Here is a 26,799-nt window from a genome sequence, read left to right as displayed (position 1 = left end):
TTGTTGGGAATTTGTTCTAGCTTTTGAAACTATCTTTACATTTTCCGTGCGCTCATTAGTTGTTGCGATTTCGAAGATCAAAAACAAACTTTTTTTTTCATTAAAAGGCAAATATCTCAGCGTCAAGAGAACATAAAAAAAGCAAAGTAAAGCTAAATGAATAGGCTATTCGACTCAAGCTTTGATTTAACTAATAAAAATTTCCCCAAGTTTGATGTGGACTAAAAAAAAGGAATAAAAAAAAACTAAAAAGAGAATGTTTTTTGCGTTGTTTCTTAGAATTACGTAATAACCGTAGCTCAGAAAATTTTTTGCTAACAGATTTCAAGATTAGAATCTTGAAGCTTCAAAATGGATTTTTTTAAATCTAAATACGACCATTTTTTGAAAAATCACCAGAAAATTTAAGAAATTTTTTGTTTCCTTAATATCTTGGAATTGTATGAAAAAGTTTATGCAGAATGTCGTTTCGAAGTATTTGAGATAATAAGAAATCTTTTTTTACTGAAAAGCCTAATTTTGAATTAATTTGAAAAATGGAAAAACAAAATAGAATAACATAAACGATGAATTTGATCCATTTTCTCGAAKGGGAAAATAGAATAATAGAAAATTTAAGACATCTTTGACATTAAAAGTGATTTAAAGAATGCAACGTTACTGAAAAAATACGAAATTCCAAATATTATTTATTTTTTTTAAGCAAGAGTACAACTAGTACACGAGTAGATACGAATCGGGCTAATGTAACAAGTTTTATACCATGTCGTTGCTTTACATTTTACAACATTTAGAGAAATGTATCAGACCGATCAAAATTTACATAGAAAAGGTATTTAAATTGAAAATTAGAATAGTAATAAAGTAATAAAATAGCTTTTAAAGTTATTGTACATCCACAAATGCTAAAGTAACTTTATTTACATATTTATCTGACGTGTTTTACTATGATATGTCGTCCACACATGAGTGGTGAAGTGTGAAAATACTAAAATGAATACGCCACTCGACATTTGTATTTACATGAAACTATTTTGTTTCATGTTTTACGAAAACTCCTCGATGCAAATCTTTTAATTTTGTCTCACGTTCAATGCATTATTCTGAGCGAGTTAATCTTTTTTATCTAAAAAAAAATAAATGTGTCGCTTTGTAAAAGTTTGTGCTTTGTTGGTCAGGCAATGTTGTTTTGCAACTAATAATCATCCTTTGATCAAATTACAAAGTGCCACAAGAAATAATTATGATGCAGTGTATTTTGTATTGATATTTATTCAGCCTTGCTTTTCAACTGTCACGTAATATTTTTATGTTTAAAACATTATTGCTAAAATAAATCCAGGAGTAATGATATAGTTGCCAGCTCAAGGATATGCTACGGTTGATGCGAAGTATTAATGTATAGTAACGTTAACGRGTTATTAAATCAGACAGAAACAACATAGAAAATTTGATTCCCATTAGTATAGTAATTTTCTGTTTACGTGCACTTTTCTAAATCGTATTATCCGCTAAATTATACATAGGTGTACTTATATTTATACGTTCAATTAGGTATTGTCTATAACTACTATAATATTTAAAACTACCAGCCGTTTAGAAGCAAATCTAATAACTTCAAGGAATTTAGGGTGAATGAATTTGGGCGCTAAAATGTAAAAATGACACAGAAAGAGACAAAAGTGAAAATTTTGCAATTCTTTTTTGTTTCCAGATGTTCTCGAATTTTTCAGCTACTTGTTGGTGTTTTTCTTATAATTATTTAGTTAAGGTACAAAAATTTCACAAATAACATTAAACCGACTCACAATTCAGGATACAGCTTCCTTGTTTTCTCTTCTAAAGCCTGTAGCAAAAAAAATTATTTTTCTAACAGAAATAAATAGACAATGTGTAAAATTCAAACTCTCATAACTTCGAAATTTTTATAGATAGAATTTCTTTGTTTGTTTTATTTAGAAGCAAATGTAATAACTTTAAGGAATGTAGGATGAATGAATTGCAAATAGAGCAAAAATGCAGAGGAAAAAAAGACGAAAGTGAAAATTTTGCAATTCTTTGTTTAAGTTACTTTTTCTCTATCTTCTCGACACTAAAAAAATTAATTGTAAAATAGAGCGAAGGACAGTTTGTTTGGCTTGGCGTCAAAAGAAAAAAAGTATATTTTCAAATATTGTAGAAAATGGTAAAGAAAAGAAAATAACGTGTTTATGCCCAATAAGTATGATATTTTATAGATGATTTTTTTTTAACTTTTTGTTATTTTATTTGTCTTCCTTTCTACCTCCATTCGACATATTTAAGTAATTTTGTTATTTTTGACACAAAAAAATTAGTTGAAAAAACAGTATTGGGCGACAAAGGGTTCTATCAGTTGTAACAGAGATTTTTGGTTGAAAAAATTAGAAAAAAGAAAAAATCAAATGGCGAAAAGTAGCAAAGAAAAAAGAATTTTTTTTGTTTTAAGGAAATACTATTTTTGGTTTTTTATTTAGTGTTTTGTGGTTCTTGTTTAATTGATTTAATTTATTTTTGCGATTAAAAAAAATATGAAAAAAAGATTGCTCTGTAAATTTTTTGAGACACCTAAAAAGACTAATAAAGTAAACAATGAGAAATAAAGGAACAAAATAAAAAAATGTCTTAGTTTGAAAAAAATTCGAAAAAGAAAACAAATGTTAAGAAATGGCAAAGAAATATCAAATTTTATAATTGCAGAAATATTAATTTATAGGTTTTTTACTTTGCGTTTTATTTGTTAATTTGTTTTTTGCAATTTTTGCCTGAAAATAAATTTGAAAAAATTAAATTAAACGACAGAAGTATTTTTTTAATATTGTACCTATATCTTTTCAAACAGATAATTTTTCCTTGAAATTTTGCTGTTTATTTAGGTTGTTCTTTAGTAAAATGCGAGTTTTCACCTCATCTTTTTTAATAAATAAATTAAAAAAACTAAATGCTTGTTATTTTATTTGTCTCTTTTTCTACATTCATTCGACGAAGTTTAAGTAATTTTGCTATTTTTGAAACAAAAAACTTAGTTGAAAAAAAGTATTGAAGAACAAAAGTGCGAAAAATGGCAAAGAAAAAAAAAAGATTTTTTTTTGTTTTAAGGAAATATTGTTTTTGGTTTTGTCGTTCTTTTTGTTTAATTAGTTTAATTTATTTTTGCGATTTTAAAAAAAATAAATATGAAAAAAGATGTTTTGAGACACCTAAAAAGACTAATACAGTAAAAAATGACAAAGAAAGAAACAAAATAAAAAACTGTACCTAAAGATTTTTTCTGGAACTTCGGAATAAAGTGTTTATGTCAATAATTAACATTTTATAAAAGAAGAATTGAAATTTTGTGGTTCTTGTTTTATTTGTTACCTTTCCTTTCTTTATTTGACATGATTTAATATATTAATTTTGCAAATTTTGTCAGAAAAATAAATAGTAAAAAGAGATTGGAGGACAAAAGGGCTTATTTAGATTGTTATTTAGTAAAATGAGAGTTTTTACGTCATATTTTTTAATAAATAAACTAAAAAAACTAAATGTTTGTTATTTTATTTCTTCTTTTCTACCTCCATTCGACATAATTTAAGTAATTTTTCTATTTTTGACACAAAAAAACTATTTCACGACAAAAATATGTTTTAACAGAGATCTTTGCTTCAAAAAATTAGAAAAAAAGAAAAATTTAAATKTAGTGACTCCACTTTCCTGACCAAAATCGCAYCAACAAAAATTATTTAGTTCATGCTTTGAGAAAAAACATTTGTGTTTTTGCAAAATGTGCCCCTGAATGATTTATTCCACCGGCGAGCAGACAAGACCGTCAAAAATAAATCATTGCTGTTCTTGATGATCGTAATTTTATGCAAAATACTGGCCTATCGATTCAATACACAAGCAAGTAAATTTGGTTTACCTATTATTATCGTGATCATAACATAGAGAAAATTCATATGAAACTGATAATGGAATGATATTTTGAATTAATTAGTGTTGTGAAATTATTAGATATCCCCTTGCCCTCCCTGTCCAAACAACAATTTGCATATGTTCGAAACGCAACTGACTATATTTATGTTAGAATCTACATCGATGTATCTCGTCATCTGGATATTATGTTATGTTTCATTAAACTACCTTTGACAACCGACGCTCTTATAATTTTGTTGCCGTATTGATCTGCAAGCTTCGGATGACACATTTGACCAATGTTTTTTGAACACATTCGAAAAAAAACAATTTTTTATTCATCCATCAGCAGCGAAGCAAAACTTATGAAACTCTAAAACGTAAAAAAAACAACTCAAAACTACAGCACTTTTGGAGCTTATAGAAAAATGATAAGAATAAATTGACAATGTTACTGTTGTCAACACACAAAAACAAACATTTAGTTTTTATACGTTCGAATTTAGTTGCCAAATTTCATGATTAAAGATCTTTTTTGAAGCACGAAAAACTTGTTTAATTTTAAAATTTGCAACACGTAAAACTACTGTGGATAGCAGGTATAGCTTTTTAATTGTCTCAATTTTTTTTTGAAAGTTGAATTCAAATCTGAAATTAGGGTAACTACGGGATAGATGGACCCATGGGCGTCGTTACACTTTTTTTTAGAGAGGGGCAACCTCATCGCAGTTTAAAAATATATATTTTATTATAAACACAAAAACATGTTACACAAAATAGGAACATAAAACCTTATTTTTTCTAGCGGAAATTATAAATGAAACTATAAGACAGGAATCTCTAAAACCATAAATTGGAGTACAAAAGTGTAAAAGTTAAAAAAAATATAAAAAATAAAAAAATATAAAAACTATAAAAGTTATGCATAAAATAACACAAATCAGTAAATAACATGAACTARTAAATACTAAGAAAAATGTTACACTTGGAAATCAAAACATAAAATAAAAACTCTTTCAAAATACATTCAAAAAAACAATAATCAATAGAAATAAAAAAATTAAAGAAATAAAAGTTTTAAATTTTGTTTTTCTCAACCAAAATCGTCTATGATAAAAAAGTTAAAAAATGTTTAAAAAAAATGTTAGCTATTTATGCAACAAGTTGCAAAATGAGTGTGTTTTTTACTAGACGTGTGCTATAAACGCCATTTTGAATCGTGTTTTATACAAGATTTTTTCCAATTTGGTTGTGAAAAGCATAGGCATTAAATTGGAATTTAAAATATGTGATTTCAATAATAACATACAAAAAACACAGTCTTGTGTAAAAGTGTATAAATCTCCSTTTGGTCCATCTCTYCCGGATTTACCMTTTGACCCGCGATCATGGAATTCCGTCTATTTTTATTTGTGGCAAAAGTTTGTGGTATGACAGCGGAGGAAGMAAATTTTAATTAAAATATATTATAAGCATATTTAAAATCAGTTGGTATATTTAATATAGCAAAGTTTGCAAACTTATTCGTCGGAAGCTTGGAAAAGAATTTTTAATTGCATTAAAATATTGTATATTAGTAATGAGAACTTCTTTTATTACTTAGCCGAACTTTGAAACTCCAAGTATGGTTGAAATTTTTAATATATTTGAATTAAATGCAATCCGCGTTCGTTATTAAATTTGTAAACATTTTTTTTCCACGTAATTATTTATTGGCAGTTTCGTTAATTTCTCTTCTTTGCCATTATGGAAAAGTGGATAAATTTCAGCAGTTGTAATTTTGCCCGTTTCAGCAGCAATCCGCCGAGTTGAATTTTTTTTATTTACATTGAAGGAAAAGGCCATTAGTTTTAAAATTAAAATATACATCACTCGCGGATACCGAAGCAAAAACAAATGGCTCCCCGTTTCTTACAATATTACACTATGAAATTTATGATAAGTTATAAAGAACGGGGCTACATTCGCCATTAGCGCGGGAACTTTACTTTTTTATCGTTGGCCACAATGTTGACTGTTGTAAAGACGTGTTGACTCTTGCAGATTTATATTTTTACTAGTTCGAGTTTCGGTTTTTACTCACGCCCCTTTCGAAATGAACTTTAAATGTTTATTGCTCCGAGAGTTTTCAGCTAAATTGCATGAAAACATTGCTGGAAATTTTCCAGAAAACAACCCAATGTAAATTTCCACCAAATCGCTCAAGATATTTAAATTATTGTTCGTTAGCAAAATTAAACAAAATTAATACCTTCATGACCAGTGTTTGTGTACTTCAGCTAAATAATTACTGTCATAGGGAATTCATACATGATTTGCGGACAAAAAAAATTTCACGCTCAAGATTTTAAAAATTTGTAATTTTTATATTTGTAATTAAAAACAACAGAGCWATAAATAAGTGGTATTGTAAGTAAGTAAAATACACTAAAATAAATAGAGACAACGTGTAGAATTTAAACTCTCATAACTTTAAAATTTTTATAGATGGAATTATTGTAACACTTTTTCCATGTTCTTGGTATCTCACTTTGCATGACAATGAAGCAAAAATGGCAGAGAAAAAAAGACGAAAGTGAAAATTTTGCAATTYTTTGTTGTTTCCAGAATTTTGTCTTTTTTAAGTTACTTTTTGGTCTTTTTCTCTATCTTCTCGACACAAAAAAATTAATTGCAAAATACAGTGAAGGACAAAAGGGCTCTATCAGGATATAAAAAAGAATATTTTCAAATATTGCAGAAAATGATAAAGAAAAGAAAATTTTTCAATTTGGCCTTGTTTCTAAAAGTTTTTTTGACGTGTTTATGCCCAAATACTTATATTTTATAGAAGCTTTTTTCAACGTTTTTTTGTTTTAATTGTCTTCTTTTTTACCTCCATGCGACATAATTTAGGTAATTTTGCTATATTTGACACAAAAAAAATAAGTTGAAAAAATGGAATTAGACGACAAAAGAGTTGTTGTAACAGAGATCTTTGGTTGAAAAAAATTAGAAAGAAAAAAATTTATATACCAAACGGCAATGGCAAAGAAATAATTTTAAGGAAATATTATTTTTGGTTTTTTACTTAGTGTTTTGTCGTTCTTCTTGTTTAATTAATTTAAATCATTTGTGCGATTAAAAAAAATATGAAAAAAAGATTGTTCTGTCATTTTTTTGACACCTTAAAGTAAAAAATGACAAAGAAAGAAACAAATATTTTTCTGAAACTTTGGATTAAGGTTATTTTGTCTAAATAATTAACGTTTTATAAAAGAAGTATTGAAATTTTGTAGTTCTTGCTTTATTTGTTTCCTTCCTTATCTTCATTTGACATGATTTAATAAATTAATTTTGCAATTTTCGACAGAAAAATAAATTGTAAAAAGATTGAAGGACGAAAGGATTTACTATGTATGGATTTTGAAATGCAGGTAGGTATGTCTTGGTTTAAAAAAATATGAAAAAAGAAAAAAATGTCAAGAAATGGCAATGAAATAGAAAATTTTACAGCTGCAGAAATATTAATTTAGGTTTTTTACTTATTATTTGTTAATTTGTTTTTGCGATTTTTGACGGAAAATGAAAATAAAAAAAATTAAAGGGAAAAAATGTTTTTTTATATTGTATCCCTTTTGAAATAGATAATTTTACCCTGAAATATTTAGATTGTTATTTAGTAAAATGCGAATTTTGTAGGAAGTAATTTTCAGCTCATTTAATTAAATAAATAAACCAAAAATACTAAATATTTGTTTACATATACACTTTTAGTTCTTTTACTTCAGCTAAATAATTGCTGTTATAGGAAAAAAAATTCCAGGCCCAAAATTTAAAAAATATGTAATTTTTATAAGGCAATTATTTGAGCTGCGAATTTAATTTCGATGCGCTGTTTGCTCTATTTGTAATTAAAAACAACCGAGCAATAAATAGGTAGTATGGTTCCGACATGAGGAAAAATTAATATTTCATTTCAATACTGAAAAAAGTAATAAAAACGTAATAATATTACATTGTTTTCGCTCAGAAATGATGATAAAATACCAGAAACGAACTTTGCAACCGTAAAAATGCAATTTTAATAGAAATACGGGTTATATCTGCGAAAACGCGATGGGTTTTTTCATCAGATTTTTCAGCAGGGAAATATATATGCGCTAAAAAGAAACTGGAACAATTTAATGAAAACTATAAAATAGCCGGAATGCGAATTTGCGTCCTAAATTATTAAAATTACTACTTGTTATTTTTCAGTTGACGCCCCATTTCGACATCGGGAACGCGCCAGAGGTGGAGGAAAAGAGTCTGGAAAAGGGATCTGCACCAACATTTTTTTTATTAATTAGAGACGGTAAGTTTTTATGGGGATAAATCACGGGTGGAAATGGAAAAATCTGGCTACTCTTCCATTAGTGTATTTTTTGATTTAAAACTTGTTCTTATTCCATTTGGCACTAAGCTAGTTTGAGAAGGCTTGTGTGCAAATCACCCCAGGGAAACTTTTAAACAGTCATTCCTTTCAGCAAATTCTCACTCAAGTTGGGGCGATCGATAAAATTAATTTTTGTTATTAACGATTATAATATATTACTCGGAAACACGTTAAGTTTTTCTTTAATTAATTCGCTCCGGAACCCGTTGAAATATCTCGGTTTTAATTTAATTAAGGAAAGTTACTTGAGTGTTTTTTTCCTCTCAGATTTTACACTTGTTTTCTTTCATAGGTCAATTTCAGACTTGTCAGAAATTAAGTCAAGTTTTTTTTACCAAATCAGAGTTTTTATGTGTTGGATTTGTTGTGAAACTATTCACGTCGAAACTACATTGTATTTTATTTGAATTTGTAAAATTTATTGTTATTACCTACATAAAGAGGAGTGGGTTTATTTTTCAGTGTGAGAGTTTGTGGCTTTGGGAAAAAATAAAAACTTTTAATATTGACACGAAAGCACGAGCTGATGTTGCAAAATTAAGCGTTATTACAATGGTGTTTTATTTGAAGCATCATCATTTCACAGTCATATTGCACGACTTAATCCTCGAAGAGCCAAGATTTTATGCTGGTAAATTATGTGTGTTAAATGAACAAACAAGAGCTTTAAAGTTGAATTTCATGGCTTCTTCCAGCGTCAATATCATACTTGTTTGAAATGTCAAAATGACTCGTAAAAATCTAAGCGCGAAAACAATTACTATTAAAGGTAAAGTTGGTCGTTGTGGGTGGTCATTTTCTGTAATTATTAAACACAAGTCTGGTGTAAAATTAACGTTAACAAGAGAACGCGATTCGATTATTAAACCACCATAACTTTCATAAAACATGCGTACACATGGACTTATTCAATCTCGTAAAAATTCTACTTTATAACTTTGCACAAGTGTTCAAATCAAACATTTATAAGCGACTACGTTCAGTTTACCAACTACATAAATTTCCACCTTWATCATTAATTAAGAAATTCTAACAAAGGTGGAAAAGTGACTGTTTTTATCAACTTGTGCAAGTCGSGTTTGCCGAACAAATTTCGTTTATTTTATCGAATTTATTTGTTTTGTGTTCTAAGCACTTTTTCAAACAATTATATGGCATAGATTAATTCCCAACTCGTTCATTTAAATAAACCCATAAAAGTTTACGACTACCACAATGTTGCCAGCTATTTTTGTGCACCTAAAACAATTCTGAATTAATTTTACATAAAATATAGAACGCAACTTCATCATAAATCAATTAATTCTGACAATAACGCCAAAAATATGTCTTGTGTGACTGCTATTAAGGAAATTTATTAAAATGTCTTTTTAACAATTAAATGACTTTATTTTATAACATATCACATTTACATTTTATCAGATGTTTGCTACTTTGTTGTATAATTATGTTAGTTACTATTGTTGGGTTATTTTAAAAGTATTACTTAATTGCAAGAAGTTTCAAGACAACAAAGCTACGATGAGACAAAATTATTAAATTCCGTTCTCATGTTCCTAATGCAATTAATCATTGTTGTAATTTTTTAAGAGAAAACATTAATTAACATTAGGAGACACCACAGACACTTAATGGGCCAGTTAAAGCCGCCTTTACACCTGCGATAACATTTTTGGAAAAATTTTGGAAAATTAACTTTAAAAAATCAAAACGTGGAAAACGACATATTGTCTCTGTAAACTGAAATTGACATTTCGATCTGTAAAATTGACATATCAATGAGTAAAATTTTTTCGTAAGACGTTTTGAAAGTAGCGGAATAGGCTTTAAAAATCAAAGTCAAAAACTAGAAATTATTGATATCAGTCTGTAAAATGGCACAAAACGTCTTTAAAAAATGAGTTTTAAAAAATCACAATCTAAAGGTGGTAGGAATTTTACGACAAATCGTAAAATTGACATTTTGATCCGTAAAATTGACATATTAGTCTATACATTTTTTATAGAAAACGTTCTGACATGACAAAATAAGCTTTAAAAACAACATTAAATGGTAGAAATTGTATGACATATTGTATCTGTAAAGAAAAATTGGCATTCCGTCTGTAAAATTGGCATTTTAATCTGTAAAATTGACATATCAGTCCATACATTTTTTATACAAAACGTTCTAAAATGACAAAAAAGCTTTAAAAATCAACATTAAAGGTGGAAATTGTACGACATATTGTATCTGTAAAGTAGAATTGACATTTTGTCTGTAAAATTTACATAGCGGTTTGTAAAGTAAAATTAACATTTTGATCCGTAAAATTGACATATCGGTCTGTAAAGTAAAATTGACATTTTAATCTGTAAAATTGATATATTAGTGTGTAAAATTTTTACACAGGATGTTTCAAAAGTAGCAGAATAAGCTATAAAAATCAAAGTCAAAAGCTAGAAATTATTGATATATGAAACTGTAAAATTACATAAAAGTCTTAAAAGAGGCAGAATGAGTTTAAAAAAATAGCAATCAGAAGGTGGTAGAAATTACACGACATATCGTATCTGTACAGTAAAATTGCCAGATCAATGTCACAATGTGTATAAAAAAAAAGTAAAATTTAAAAATATCTTTTCAGTGAATTTACATTACATAAAAATAGGAGGCAACTTTTGTTATCTTATTTTTCCTCCTATAAGTGAGAGAAGTGGAAATAACTTTTTTTTTAAACATTTGGAAAAAGTTATTATTTTTTTATCTACCTACTATCTCTAAACTTTATGTTTTGTGTAAGTAATTTTTTTTAAGAATAAATTGTTCACATTGTGTTTTTTATTAGACATCGAAAATATGGATTTAGTTACACAATATATTTTTAACTTTCACTACTAATATWTTTTTTTTAATTTTTAATTTTTTTTTTCCTTGTATTGATTGTCCATTTGTGGAATATTTTTTTACAACATGTAAAAACCACTCTGGTTTATGGTGCGTCTGAAAATGATTTTAATTTTCTCATGGACATCCGRGGTTCGATTGTCCCAAGGKCCCACACCTGTGTTCTTTCTGCTCTGTGGGGCTTGTCTTCTAGCCTGGGGCGCAACAGAGGGCTCAATTCCTTAACAAGTGTTTTTTTCAATCCAACTGTCATCACTTCTGTTGAAAAATTGATGAACGGAACAAGTGGGAATACCAGGAATATGTGAATTTCAGTTATTAATAAGAAATTTGAAAAAAAAAAGTATAGGGATTATTGATTGTGTTGCATGTCGGCTGTTTGTTCTAAAATCGAAGTGTTTGAGCATGTTGGGTCAATTACCCGCTTTGGAATATCAAATATTAGATAAGGTAATCTGCAAAATGAAAGATATTGGGTTTGGTGCGCTCCTGTGTTGAATAGACATGAGGGTAATGCATTAACAAATTGCTACAGTCCTTGCATTAATAGTTAACAAGAGGAATCAAACTCAGCAATAAGACAACGCGGGCAATCCTTCCTCAAGAAGAGGATCATAAATATTTCCTTGTGCATTGTAAATAACCCTAAACGCGCAGACTACAAACTTATGAATTATTTCGCTTCATTTATGCAATATTAAAGGTGCAATTTGAATAGAACTCGCTCTTCTATGCCAATCCGTTCGGTAAATAATTCAATTGTTTGAGAATGGCCTGAGAAATGGTGCCTTGGATGTATTGTTCAATATTAACATTGCTGTTTAAAGTACACTCTAAAGACGCTAATTTTATATCCTCCTATCGGCTTCACTCTTTGCCTGGCTTTATTCCAATCTTAATCATTTATTTAGCAAAATGCCCGCTTCATATTGTTCTTTGGGATTTAATTCGCACATACATTAGATCGCTCTGTAAGGAAAGTCACTTATTCATGAGGTATTTTCCTCTTTGATGTCTCAAAGAACATGTGCATAACATTTAAAAACGCTGCAACCTTAATCGATCCCAAAGACCGAAATGACAACCTGTAATTTTAACGATTTTCGTGTCTCTCTTTCTTCATAAACCCTAATTAAAAACGCCCGTCGTCACTTAGGCACGTCTATTAATGTTATATGAATATGGCTTAATTATAATTTACTAATTACAGGGTGAGTGTACAAATTTAAATCACTTAATTGCCGTTTGGCGGCCTACAAATCAATGCGTCAAACACGAGATTTGATTGACACACTTTTTGAACCAATCAATACGATTTTAGAAAAAAATTCTATAAATTGATTAGAAAATATAAAGTTTGTTTAGTTTTGTGTGTATTTCTATTTCGAACCAATCGCTATAAGTACAATAATAACATTTATTTGCCAATAATAAAAATATTTGTGCAGTAAAGAATCTAAATATAACGCGTGAGACGTGCTTTTATGCGCATATCAGACTGAATTAAACCATTATAATATTTAATCTTTGTTATTTTCATACATTTACTTGGATATTTTATGAGGCTGGGCTATAGGGTAACTCCGGTATGAAGTGTGCTGTGTTTTCATTTATCCGCAAACGTCACAAAAATGGCCACTTTTATGACTAAGTCTGAAACCGTTTCAGCCATGGAGTAAAAATTCTATTTTTGCACCTAAGCATTTTTACTTTTACCACATTTTGTCTCTTTCGCTGCTTCAGCAATTTCTAGATTTGACATTTTGCACTACTAACTGCACTAGTTAATTTAATAGATATGTACTTCCAAAAATCTCAACACAAATTCCGACACTGACGCGTTGTTATTATTTCATTACTTGCAAAGCGTCCTGATTATGAGAGAGTTTTTATCACACTTCCCTATACCTAAATTTAACCGTTTTTGAAATATTTAGACTTTTTTTCCAAAAATAGATAACTCTACAATTTTTGATCATTTTGAAATCGTATTTGGGCATATGAAAAAGAAAGATTAGATCTTTTATTTCGTGTACTTACAATTGGAAAAATAATTAACAAACCTCTAAATTTAAGATTATGTTTAAGAAACTTCAAATACCCTAACAGAATTTTTTTAAATGGAAGACCCCAATTTTTTCTTCACTAAATGAAAGGGAATTTAATTCTGCATTGATCTGTATCAACATTCCCTATAACTAAATTTAATGATTTCCAAGTTATTTTAACTTTATTTTACATTGAAAGAAATTCATTACTATCCATGGTAGTTTTTGCATAGTTTTATGGAAATATTTCTCATTGAAAAAAACCCAAGTTTTTTTTTCACAATTGTGTTATTTTTTCTTATTTCTGTGACAACCTGTGCTAAAGTAGCTAATGAATTTCTCACAATATCAAAAAAGTTACTTTAACTTGAAAACTATCAAACATCGTTATTGGGAATGATCGAAGCAGAACTAAATTTTCCTCCATTTAGTGAAGAAAAAATTGTGGTGTTTTATTTAGAAAAATTGAGTTAAAGGTAACGTAACATTACATTTTGGTCGTTTGTTTTTTGAATTATGAATACACCACAGGCAAGATCTAACCTTTCTCTATCGTATACCCCGAGTTATCGATTTTTGAATAGGAAGATTCAAGTCCAAAAAAATTTAAAAAGGTCTAAATATTTCGAGACTAATAAAAACTCTCTCAAAATCACTTGAGTAATCTAAAAACGCAATAAAAAACATAACTTTCTATCTAAAATAATGAAGGTGTAACATATCTTTGTTAGAACTCTCAATCTTCTAATGTGGGGTTTAGCTGGAACAGCCTGTATATTTAAAAAAAATGTGTTTTTTATTTTGTTACTTTTATAACTGAAATAAAAATCATAATTCAACAGTGGGTTTTTTAAAATGTGGTACAACTCTCCCGGACGCACCCTGTATATCCAGTCATAGAATTCGTGGTGTCTTTCACCTAATGATGTTTATTCAATTCTATTAATTCTAACACGTAACGACCCAACTAACGAATTCATTTATTCATGTTTCTATTTTTATTTTCACGTCGTGAATCATTATTTCTATAAATTTTGTTTGTGTATGAATATTTAATCGAATAATTACAATGGAAAATTAAATAATACAGCATTGGGGTTTCTTTCTATTTAATTACGTCCCTAGACGAAACACATTGCAGATGGCAGTTATAATATATAGAATGGGGTTATTTTAATATATATATTGCACGAAATAATAATATAATTACAATCAAAAAGTGAGCTGGCTTGTACGACCACAGACCTGCATTATGAATCATACGAAATGTAAAATATTACACTTTCCGGATAAAAGCATCGGAATTTGTAAGCGCCGCCACCGCTAGCCACCCTCTGACGAGATAGCAAATATTTTTCATTACCGGGGATTAATTCATTTAACGCATTTATTATTTTTGTTCGCACACCAGCGCTAAATCATATTTGAATAATATAACGAATTGTCAGCGTCGATTAATTAATTAAAAGAACAAGATTGCCACATTTGATATGCGATTACTTCACGTAATACAAAAATATTTGCATTTTACGTTGACGCTTAAGTGGATGATGTTTTATAGGGCGGTTTGCAGGATTTGCGATAATGGGAGTTGTCATATCGACGAGCGGTAGCGCACCCAAGTCGAATCCGGTTTCAAAAACACAAATAAAAATATTTCTTTCGTTAATGCTACTATTTATTCGCTAATAACACGCGGATACTGTTTCGTCTTTTTGCCGCGATTAGACTTTGTAATTAGAAAATAAACTAATATTTATAAATTGCTTACAACAAATCTAATAATTATTGAAAATAAAATATAATCATGTTAATTATGAATATGTAATATACTTCGWCCACCGAACAAATAACRCATCCACTGCGCGCTCCCACCAATCGGAATGCAGAATAATATAATAATGTTTTGTTCATTAATTGTATCAGTTTCTGTTAATTAAGACACAAAAACAGTTGCTGTAAAAATTTTACAGATCGAAATGTCCATTTCACTTTACAGATACAGATTTGTCGTATACTTATGTTATACAGAGTGCGCCAGAACTCGCGCCCCAGAGAAAAATGCTATATAAGGTTAGATACCAGAAACATGGAAAAAATGTTAAATGATATGTTAATTTTACAGATCGTAATGTCAATTTTACCACAGATATAAGATATCGTATAATTTCTACCTTTTAATGTTGATTTTTAAAGCTTATTTTGTCATTTTAGAAAATTTCACTTCTAAAATCAAATAATTAAAAATACATGGTGTTGTATTTTTCCTTTATCGTGAAATTTCTCGACATAAATCTCCGTAACTCTAAAAATTTGACATATTCTTTAAATTTCTGAGAATGCACATACAGGGTGAATATAAAGTATGGAACCAAGCGGTTTTATTTTTAATCATTTGCCTCCGGAAAATAATAATTAATATAAATTAAAGTAATATAAAAAATGTGATCGTAATTTCAGAACGAAATTTTGTTTTGTTTTTGAGTTATGCGATTTTTTTTGTCAAAATTGCAATTTATGTGAAAAATTTTTTTGAAAAAATTAAAAATAAGCAGATTGTTGTAATCCTTAGAGTATAGCTTTTATGAGAAAAATGATTTTATAGTGGGTTGCCATTTAAAAAAAATATTTTTTTTGTAGAACTCAAAAATAAAAGGAAATTTCGAAAAATTTTATTCATGTTAAATCATCACATTTTTATAGTACTTTAGCACTCATCAATTAGTTTTTTCAAAAAATAAATAATTTAAGCAAAAAACGTTTGGTTCCATACTTTTTATTCACCTGGTATGTTTTTTTTAATATGTGCGAATAATGGTGAAATGGTCAAAAATGTTTAAATTTTATTTTTATTTACAATCACTATAGGAAAATGCTGATTTCTAACCTGTAGGGGTTGGGAAATACGTCATTGCATCTCTTGGTCGGAAAAACTCAATTTGTTTGCATAGCAACTACGACAGTGTATTTTTGTTAGAGAAACAAGACTATCAATACAGATTTAGGCTCTATTTCTGTCTCAGGTAAATTTGGCTCTCGGGGTAATAAAATATTTCCTACTTCAGCTGTAATATACTATTTCCTACGATCCTTACGGAAAGTAAGTTTTTCTACCGTAATTTCAAGGGAAAATTTAAATATGTACAAATGAGTAAAAATGCATGGTCAAAAATGTTTACATTTTATTTTTATTCACAATCAGTATAGTAACATGCCGATTTCTAACCTATAGGGGTTGGGAAATAGGTCATTGCATCTCTTGGTCGGAAAAAACTCAATTTGTTTGCATGGCAAAAACAAGACTACCAGTACAGATTTAGGCTCTACCTCTATCTAAGGTAAATTGATCTCTGGGAGTAATAAAATATTTCCTACTTCAACTGTAATATACTATTTCCTACGATCCTCACGGAAAGTAAGTTTTTCCATCTCAATTTCAGAGGGGAAAATGGCCAATTACCAAATTTTATATTCCTCATTTGTCACAAAAATGTCAATAGAAATTGTTGAAGTTTTTCTTGTTGGATCGTTGGAAAAATTAAGAGTTTTTTCCTCTCAGGCAGGAAAAGATAGACTTTCCTCCCTCGTAATACAAAAAACTATTACTCACTTAGTGTCAAACCTTGATTTCTAGTACTTTACAAACAAGGTTTGGTTATTTAAATAACAAGTCGAGTAAAATTCGCTTACGGGCCCACAAAAATAAAACGTGCGTGTAATGAAATAAAATTTCCCATTTGTAAGAAACCAGTATGTGTATGAAACGATTAAAATATTTTTAAAGCGGAGCCGAGTATGAGACGGTCCATAAATATTTTAATTATAAATAAATACCAGACAAACTAAAAATAAAATGTAATTTTTAAGTGCATTGCACTCGTGTTTTTCATATGAATGCATATGTATGTACATTCACCGAGCGACCATAGAACGTTACTTTATGAAATAAGAAATGAAATAAAGAAAATTGTTATTTTGTCGTGGCATAAATAAGAAATGAAGAGTGCAGCTTGAAACGGGATTAGTGTTATTACATCTTGATCGATACCTACGCCATTCCATTACTTGTGTAAACTTTAAACCTCAGATTCATCTATTATTTAGCACATGATTTGATATCGAAAGCAATACAGCTCAACGTCTTGTTAAAATTGCCGGCTTAGCATTATTGAGCTTTTTGAGCGAGTTGATTAAAAAAATATCCACTTTAATCGCATATAAGGACATTTATTATTAAGAAGAAACGTTGGAGAATGCAAACTTGTATTTATACAGTTGTTTCTTCGGTTTAAATTACTTGAATAAATAATGACTAAACAATATCCAACTGCGTTCTTAAAGAGTAATCTAGAGCTGAAGACTCAGTGGGGTTGAGAAATTAATTATTGAGAACTCTACTAGATTGAGTTTAATATTGTAGAGACCACCTAGCTGCAAATTTACAACTTGTATCATCGATTTTAAATAAAATTATTACTGAAAAGTAGAAATTTATTCCATGCTCCGAGCTATTACAAATCATCTTATCATAACTCAAATTATAAACAGGAGATTAAAATTAATTTGTATGAATAAATGTAATGTAAGGCAAGCTATTAAAAAATAATTTCTACTAAATTTGCATATTTATTGGATACGTCAGCGCAGTAGCAGACGTATTAATTTATCAGTTTGTAACCAATTTTAACATCTTTATTCTGCTCAATTTTACGTCTTAATGCTGTGTAAATGACGGCAACTCGGCGGGAAGTCCATTTGTGACTTTTAAATGGTAAAATTAAAAAAAAAATTGTATAGGACACCTAAAATTATTTGCAACCATACAGCATGTCTCAAAAATAACTTACTATACAAACTTGCATTTTTTTTAAATGAAACACCGTATGTTTTTTTGAATTTTACGATGTAAATGTTTTTACGTTACGGTAAACTTTTATTACTCGATTTCGCTTAGTTTTAGAAATGAAACGTTTTTATTTGACGAAAACATGCACTTTTTAAAAATTTATTACACAAAAACTAAGACAGCTAGAACAAATTTTTTCTTACTTCTGCAAAGAAGAAAGTACAGAATATAAAGCTGAAGAAGTTTGTTAAAAGTCAAATAACTTAAAAAAATTAAATGGAACACTTTATTTTTTATTTTTGCACTTAAAAGATTGATAAGTTGTTTATGTAAAAAAATAAACTTTTAATGTCTAGAATTGATAAAAGAAGCGATATTTAACATTCAATATTAATTGTAGCAACAAGTCGTTATAAATACTGAAATTGGAATTATTTTATTGTAAAAATAAAGAATAATGGATTCAGTTTAACACAAATGTGATTATTAAGTAATATTTCTTCTATCTTTTGTGCAACTGTGCACTTTTTGGCTACTAAAACAATAGTATTTTTTTTTAATATCTAACGTTAAATATCTTTTTAGTTATTGATTATAAACACCTAAAAGTAAATAATTTTAGAAAGACAATTTAATAATCTTTTAAATGCAAAAACAAAAAATAGGGTGTTTCATTTAAGTTTTTTAAGTTATTGAACTTTTAACAAATGCTTTTATTTTTTTATCTGTGCAAATGTAACACACTAAAAAAATGTTACAACCTTATAGCTTGTACCTTCTTCTTTGCGATAGTAAAAAAAATATATTTCTAGATGTCTTAGTTTTTCTCTAATAAATTTTTAAAAATTGCATGTTTTCGTCAAAAAAATCGTCTTATTTTTAAAACTAAGCAAAATAGACCAATAAAAGTTTAGCTTAAAAACATTATCATAAAAATCTACATCTAAAAACGCTGTTTGGTGTTTTATTTAAAAAAAAACACAAGTTTGTATTTTAAACGAGGGGTAAACCGCTGCCCATAATTTTCTACACCATAATTCCATTTATACCGATAATTCCAAAATAATTCCAAATAATCCTATATAATTCCAAATACTTCTAAATACTCTCAAATAATTCCAAGTGCTCCCAAATAATCCCAAATAATTTTAAATACTTCCAAATAATTCCAAAGTAATCCCACGGCTGAATAATTCCAAATTTAAATAAAAGTAAAAACTCATGTTGTATTTATTAAATAACAGGAAAAGTTTAGAATTAAAATCTTGACCCCTATACCAAATTTCAAAATCAACTCCTAATTTTATCTGTAATTTTTTTATGTTTACCTTTTATTTTTGACTGTTCTTTTATTATGAGTAAAATAAATTTACATTTAGATTACATATTAGTAATAATAATAAATAACTTTCTGTTAATAAAAAGCAAACATCTTCGAAAAAAAAAAATGACTTTAAAATTTGGCCTAAATGTTGATTCCAAACAACTTTTCTTAATAACTTTTTGTTGTATTTGTCAAACAAAAGGCACTTTACTTCATAGAAAAATGAGTTTTTTGAAAATTTTCAAGCCATAAGTAGGATAAGATTTTTCAAAACTAAAATTATGTTAAAAATTAATCTTTAACCAAGCAGGGCCGAACCCCAAAAAATGAAAATTTAAATTTTTTATCTTTTGCAAGAGTCGTTTCACCTATCCGGGGACACACAAACAAAAAATTAATTTGAAAATGTAACATAGAACCAATTCTCAGATAAATAATAAAAATGTAAATAAAAATAAATAATATATAAAATCTAGAAATCAGTATTAAGAACAAATACGTATTGCAAAATCTAGGTATTTCAATCCTCGTACTTGCTATTAATTATTATTAAATTTTAATTTGATCATGATTTAATTTAAAAAAGTTTTTTGTTTAAACCAAAATTTGATTGTTAATTATTTTGGGTGTGTCAAAAAGGTCGGTATAAGAATTATAATACTAAAAAGAAATAAAAATAACCGAATATTTAATTGTGTATTAAATAGTTTTCTTAAATGTGTAACACTCGCTTGAAGTTCATGAGGAGACGCGGTAAAAATAGTAAATAGGAGACAGTAAAAATAATTTTATTTTGTAATGTATGAAACTGCCACAGGTAAAATATTTACAAAATTTTGAAGCTCAACTATAAGAAAACTAATCTAACCATATTTCAAGACTTTATAATTTATTACAGTCATTTTTAATGATTAAATTAAAATAATGGAGGTTTGAGGCGCCTTTCCCATGCCAAACATTTGAAATTTATTTGTGAAAAGTCACAGGCACATTGCAGGCCCCCATGGCGGAGCGCAGGCAACCACCTACCCTTCCACACCCCAGTCGCAGTAATGGAAGCAGCCCCATGCAATTTTAACAAGTTTCACTGTATATTTAATTATTGTAATATTTATAAAAGCAGGCCCGCTCAGGGGGTTACGCGCGTCGGTGGATGGGGGTCTCTAAATAACTAACAACACTCCGCCGTCTAATTTACTTCGCAAACTTTTATTATATATAAAAACTTTCAACTTTTATTCGCAATTTATTACTTTTACTTCTGGAACACCCAGCAAGAATATTAAAAAAAAATAAATGAAAATGAGGAGAGGCCGTGAGTGAGTGTCATTCTTGTCTTGATTTAGACAGTGGTAATTTGTGAGAAACTCGCCGGATAATGACGCAATTAAACTGCAGTTCGTATTAAAAAATCTTGTATTTTTTGCACTTTGATTGGCAACAATGGAAATTTTCAAACAATCAAAAACTATAGCCTGGAAATTTAAATTTAGAAAGTGTAAATAAGAATAAAACTATCGGAAAGAAATACAATACAATACTTAATTACGTAAACATTATTCTACAACCCGTACTTGTTAAATTATTTTAGAATACAATAATAAAACTTTACAGCCGCTATTTCGACGACTTCTACAGGATGTGTATACATAAGCTAAAAAGCGGGCGATAAAATCAAATATTTAAATTCAAAAGCATAAATGCAAATCTAGAACCGAATTAAAAGTCGGGAGGAAATTATATATTTTATTTCAGTCAACCCTAAAAACTATAAATGTGCGTGTTGAACAATTGTAATTGGCGACTGCAACGCACGCCAGGAAAGAACAAAGAATGATTGACACTTGCACAAATGCACTTAGGGTAAAGTCGGGAAAGATGGACCAGCGGGAGAGATTTTTTTAAATTTTTTAAAGCTTTCCACTTTACTGCTTATTTATTCTTAAACATAAAATTTTCTCTTTCAAACTTGATTATTTCAAATTATTACATTCACAGTCAGTCGATTTATAAATCGGTAATTGGTACCTCTTAACTTTTAAAACTCTATTTTAAAGTCCAACTAAAAAAAAATTAATTATTTCATGTTTCTGATGAGACAGAAAAAATTAAAATGCATAGGTAGAAATAATGGTCAAAACCGCCAAAATATAAATGGCACGTTTTTTATTACAGAAAATTGTGTTTGTCAACATAATTTTTATAAAACTCGTACAAAAATATAAAAGAATCTTTTTTCTACTTTATCTTGAGATTTCTGAACATTTCTGAAAAGTGTAGCTATAAACATCAGAAATTTTCTCGTTTTTGTCTCAAAACTTCTCATTTCTTATTTCCTAATATTTCTTATTGAAAAAACAAATAAACATATTGAATTGTTAGTTAGAAAATGGAGTAAAATTTTCGGTTTTCAGCCTCAAAATTTATTATTCAAAATCACCAAAATGTAAATATTTTATTATTATTTTCACGCTTTTGTGACATGACTCCAATCTCTTATATGTAGTTGCAAAGAGTATTTTTTTGTTTTCAGACCCGAAAAATGAAAAATAAATATGATTTTAAATTATCCACAAAATGACAAAACCTTTATTTTCAATGTTTTTAATGTCCACAACAAAAAAATTGCATAACTCTGTATATTATTTTTTTTGACAGGTTTTAACACCTAAGCTAAGTTTGTGAATTTTCACGTTCTGATTGGAACAATCGAGATTTCAATATAAGTTTGAAACTGAAAGAAATAAAATATTTGTGTAAAAACATCTTAAATTCTAAACTGTCGACTTCGTTTAAAATTGAAGATCTCAAGATTTTAAATAAAAAAAATAGAGAATTGGCAGGTATATAACAATAAACTATGATCAAACAAGACAACAAGAATATTTTTTTTAGTTGCAAATTATTACTTGAAAAACTTAAATCTTATTTTTTTCCAAATACCTTTTAAGACATAAAATACTTTGAGTGGAATTGATTCTTTCAGAAATCCCACATAGCATTTTCTATATTTTTTCTATTAAATTGTTAGAAAACTAAATAATGTAAGATTTTTTTCTTCTTTATCTTTCTAGATTTCTGGAAATTTCTGAAAAGTGTAACCCTATCTAAACATCAGAAAATATTAGAGTTTCGCCTTAAAATTTCTTATTTCATATTTCTGATGAGAAAAAAAAAATGTACAACATAAAACACAAAAAAACAGTTTAATTTTGTTTCTACTTTATGTTGAGATTTCTGAACATTTCTGAAAACTGTAACTCTCATTAAGATCAGAAATTTTCTGGTTTTCGTCTCAAAACTTCTTATTTCCTCAAACTTCTGATGAAAAAAAAAAAAAAACAACTGTAGATAAGTAGGAACAAATAATAGTCAAACAAAACATATTGAATTGTTAGTTAGAAAATGGAGTTAATTTTTTTCCAAACTTTAAGACTCTTAGACATTTTTGAAGAGTGTAACTCTAATAAAGATGCGAAATTTTCTGTTTTCAGCCTCAAAATTTATTATTCAAAATCACCAAAATGTAAATAACAAGTTTTTTCTTACAGAAAATTGTACCCACTTACTAATAAACATTGTTTTCATAAAATTCGAATAAAAACATGGAATTAATACAAAAATTGTGAAAAAAATCTCACTGAAGCGTATGTTTTTTACGCTTTTGTGAAATACCTTCATATTCTGTATTGTCAAATTTTCAAATCGTAGAGAAAACAAAAAACTGTAAATTCTTCTTTTATCTTAATATAGTTTATTTTTATAATTTGGAATGTGGCTTTCTAGGTCTCGAAATTTCTGTCCTTAAACTAAAAATTTTCTTTGTGAAGCTTATATTTTCCACATTTTTACCTCCAGGGGTACAATTTAAACTTTTAATTCTGACTAAGGTAATTCCACTTTCCTGCTTAGAAAGGGACCAAAATTTTAACAAAAAGTGATTAAGACTTCTCTATTTTTGTTTTACTACTGTTTTAAAGATCATGCGACGAGAACAAACATTTAAATAAATTAAAATAAGATCACAATTTGATAGCAGCTTTTTCAAAATGTAGTTCACTCCTTGATTTACTCTACTTGAATATTTTATGAGGCTGCGCTATAATCAATCTATAGTTTTACTGAATTTCGAACACGTGTCGTGAACGGAAAACGGGTGTGTTTGCTTTGGAAATTCACATACTTGAATACAGCAGCAATAATATTAATTATTATTTATATGGCGACTCGGATCATAAAAATTCTATTCTCAAATTAACGTTCAGTTATTTCCAAGCTATTTACGAGTTCAAACTTAAAAAAAAAAGAGTTTTCTTGGTAGAGACAGTGCCACCGGGCAATAAATTAGCTAAATTCAAAAGTAAAAACCAAGTCGAGGTTGGGTTCAGATAACCTCGGAATTACATGGAGCCAAGTGCTAGGTAAATGTATATTTTATCGAGCAAAGCAATCTAGCAAATTCAATTAGTTGAAGATTAGTTGTAGATGGCGTTACACCATTTCATATTAGTTGTGCAGATCTCGGGATTCGGTTAATTCTACATCTGCCCTTCCATATAAATATCTCCATAATGTAATTTTATTTCAGTGAAGTCGCTTCGCGAGTTTGTGTTTCATACATTCGTGTATTGATTGCATTTTTGAATTTTAAAAAATCAACTTATTTGGCCTTTTTCCATTAACGTTTGCGTTATTAAAAAAACAACAACTACGGAAAAAACTAACCGGTTTTCGGAGTTTTAACTCTATTTCATCATTATAAGAAAAACAAGCAAAGCCCTAAATTATTTTAACGAGGGCGACCAAAAAACCATTTACTTTAGTTAAAACAACGCCTCGGCCAGTCGAGATGCTAATTGACTGTTGTTTTAAAAATGCGAGTCACTCAATTTCGAGAAGTAGCACTGTCACCTTCATTAAATTCTATTATTTTTACGGTCATAATAACACAAAAAATATTTCTGATTTGCCCGCTCGACAATTACATTACTTTTTATTTTACTTCAGTTTTTGCCAAATTTTAAAATTCTAATTACCACAACAGCTTGTTTTAGTTCTTAACAGCTCATTTTGACGCAGATAAGTATCTTTAGTTTCGTGAAATTTCCATAATTAAATAATAAAGGTATTTAACAAATTTCATACTGACCGGAAGACGGTGATTATTTTACATTTGAAACATTTCTTATTGTTTCGGCCAAGTTTCCAGTTGAGGAGCTATTTGGATTTTTATGTGGTGTTTGAAGGGTTGTTGTGGGGAGATAAGGGTAGCCCATATTGTGATTTTAATTTATGCAATGACTTTGTCCGTAATGGTTGTAATAATAAATTTTGTGTTCTTTATAGCAACGATTAAATTTTCAACCAAGTACTCGGTTGGTTGACAAAAATATCATTTATGGGCTATTAAAGAAGATTTTTATCTCACATTTTAATTACAAAATATCTTACAACGTAATTTATATGTTAAATAATCGATAAGTTATTAAAATGCGTGCCCACGATCCTGTTTTTCTTTCAGCAAACACACTAAACATAATTTTAATTATAATAATATTTCTCATCAGAATTTAATGAAGCGGCGATAAAAAAATAACCAGTTTCAAAGCATCTGTTAATGAGACACTTTCTCAATTAAATTTTGATACATTGGAGCGAATAATTAATTCATACCGCTTTGTTTTATACTCCATAGTAATCATTAACATTTTATGTTGGACAGATTTCTTAATTTTTTCAAGCTTTAAAAAGTGATGCTTGTTTGCTTCATTAAATAAACACGATAAGAGCAAGCAGACATACGTTTAGCAAGTCTAACTTCATTACCGTTTAATGTCAGAATGCGATTATGTATTTTTAAAGCCTTGAATGAAATTCACAACTGACTACACAAATCAGAAAGTGCAACAGCAATAATGAATAGATTTCATATCTGTCTTTTACCTGAAAACAAAGTTTCATCATTTTAAGTCTCTTTTTCAGTATTCGCAAAAAATTGTAAGAGGAATTGTTATTTATCGGTTATAACTGAATTTTATTTTGCTCTCTAAATGTTAATCACTTTTGTCAGTATTTTTGGCTTCTTTTTACTTACAGATTATTTTAGATAGAATAATTAAGGGAATAAATACTGAATCTAGAATAAATTGCAAAAACAAGATAATTCACTATGCAAATTTTTTTGTTGAATACAATTGAATACAATTTTTTCACAATTTTTGTAGTGAATCCGTTTTTATTTTGTTTTTGTTTGAATTTTATGAAAACAATCTTTGACTTGTTATTTACATTTTGGTGATTTTGAATAATAAATTTTGAGGCTAAAACTAGAAAATTTCTCACCTCTATTAGAGTTACACTCTTCAAAAATGTCTAGAAGTCTAAAGTTTGGGAAGAAAAAAAATTACTCCATTTTCTAAGTAACAATTCGATGTGTTTATTTCATTATTATATGTACCTACGTATTACAGTTTTTTTATCAGAAAAATGAGGAATTAAGAAATAAGAAGTTTTGAGACGAAAACCACAATTTCTGATCTTTAGAGTTACACTTTTCTGAAAAGTTCAGAAACCTCAAGATAAAGTAGAAAAAAAATCAAACGATTCTTTTATATTTTTGTTGGAGTTTTGTGAAAACTATGTTTATAACCACAGTTTTCTTTAATAAAAAACGTGTTATTTACATTTTGGCCGTTTTGACCATTATTTCTACCTATACGTACATTTTTTATTTTTTTCTCTTATCAGAAATATGAAATAAGAAATTTTAAGGCGAAAACCTGATATTTTTTGATCTTTAGAGTTACACTTTACAGAAATGACCAGAAATCTAGGAAGTCAAAGAAGAAAAAAAATCCTATATTATTTTATTTTCTAACTAACAATTTGATGATTTATGGAAACTATATTTAATGCTATGTGGATTTTTGAAAGAATTATCCTACTTGAAGTAAATTTTCTTTTATAAAATCAGAGGTAAAGGCATTTGGATAAATATTAAAATTTAAGTGTTTCAAGTAATAATTTGCAACTTTTGGTACCACTCAAATCCATAATATATGATTTTTTTGACAAGCCGGAAAAATATTCTTGTCGGAGAAGAAATTGTTTTGAATATCTTTTGACCATAATTTATTGTTATATCCCTGTCAATTCTCTATTTTTTTTTCTGTTTTAAATCTTGAGATCTTCAATGTTAAGCGAAGTCTACAGTTTAGATGTAACATAATGTTTTTACACTTCAAAACTGAAAATATTTCATTTCTTTCAGTTTCAAACTTATATTGAAATCTCGAATGTTTCAATTAGAACGTGAAAATTCACAAACTTAAAAAATCGAGTTTCCACATTTTTTAAATTTTA

At 28.2% G+C, this 26,799-nt stretch overlaps 1 protein-coding gene across 1 annotated transcript in view; it reads left to right on the top strand.

The window, feature by feature from the left end:
* LOC123014630 (protein bric-a-brac 2-like) overlaps positions 1-26,799 on the top strand; it is a 245,719-nt gene that overhangs the window by 41,308 nt on the left and 177,612 nt on the right. The window contains exon 3 of the mRNA XM_044413837.1: positions 8,155-8,251. The gene's annotated coding sequence lies outside the window, so the exon portion shown is untranslated. The remainder of the gene's footprint in view (positions 1-8,154; positions 8,252-26,799) is intronic.

Source organism: Tribolium madens, unplaced genomic scaffold, assembly GCF_015345945.1.
Source record: "Tribolium madens isolate multiple individuals breed KSU strain unplaced genomic scaffold, Tmad_KSU_1.1 Scaffold_97;HRSCAF=244;Tcas5.2_LG3a, whole genome shotgun sequence".
NCBI lineage: Eukaryota > Metazoa > Arthropoda > Insecta > Coleoptera > Tenebrionidae > Tribolium > Tribolium madens.
This window is presented reverse-complemented; position numbering and strand designations above follow the sequence as displayed.